Raw genomic sequence first — 558 nt, forward strand, 5'->3', positions numbered from 1 at the left:
AACTTCCCAACCGACAATCGGCAGTGTAAACGCTAAGTAAGTATGAGTGTATTGAAGTGTAATCGCAGAGTAAGTTGCGCGACCAACCGATCGATAGCAAGTGATAAATCAGTGGCGTTTGTGCCGCGCTTGGGCCGGTAGAAGTAGTTATATAATTACATGCACGCAGCAGCGGTAGTTTTTCACAAGCGCACCTGAGTTATCAGCCATGCAATCTGTTTTGCCAGCGAAAGTCAGTGCTACCGTACTGGACAGATTTACGATTGCCACTGTCAGAGTGCAATCGACGGGGCAGCGTTAGAACTTCTATTAAACATACTTCTAAGAAACATGTTTGTAAGAACACCTTCAAGGTCGTCTCAAGGTTGCCTAGGATGCAGCGAGCGCCTCACGGGAGAGCCCCGCGATGCGGTTGCTAATGGCAACGGGCACTGCTAGCAGGGAGGGCTAACCCTCTAACTCTCTGAGGTGTCATCAGGATCAGCGGAGGCTGGAGCGACTGAGTTCTGCGGCACACACTGCCATGTGCTGCAGGCGTGCAGCACCGCAGCAGATGCG

The sequence above is a fragment of the Priapulus caudatus genome, unplaced genomic scaffold (genome assembly GCF_000485595.1).
Source record: "Priapulus caudatus unplaced genomic scaffold, Priapulus_caudatus-5.0.1 Scaffold1526, whole genome shotgun sequence".
In the NCBI taxonomy this organism is placed as follows: domain Eukaryota; kingdom Metazoa; phylum Priapulida; class Priapulimorpha; order Priapulimorphida; family Priapulidae; genus Priapulus; species Priapulus caudatus.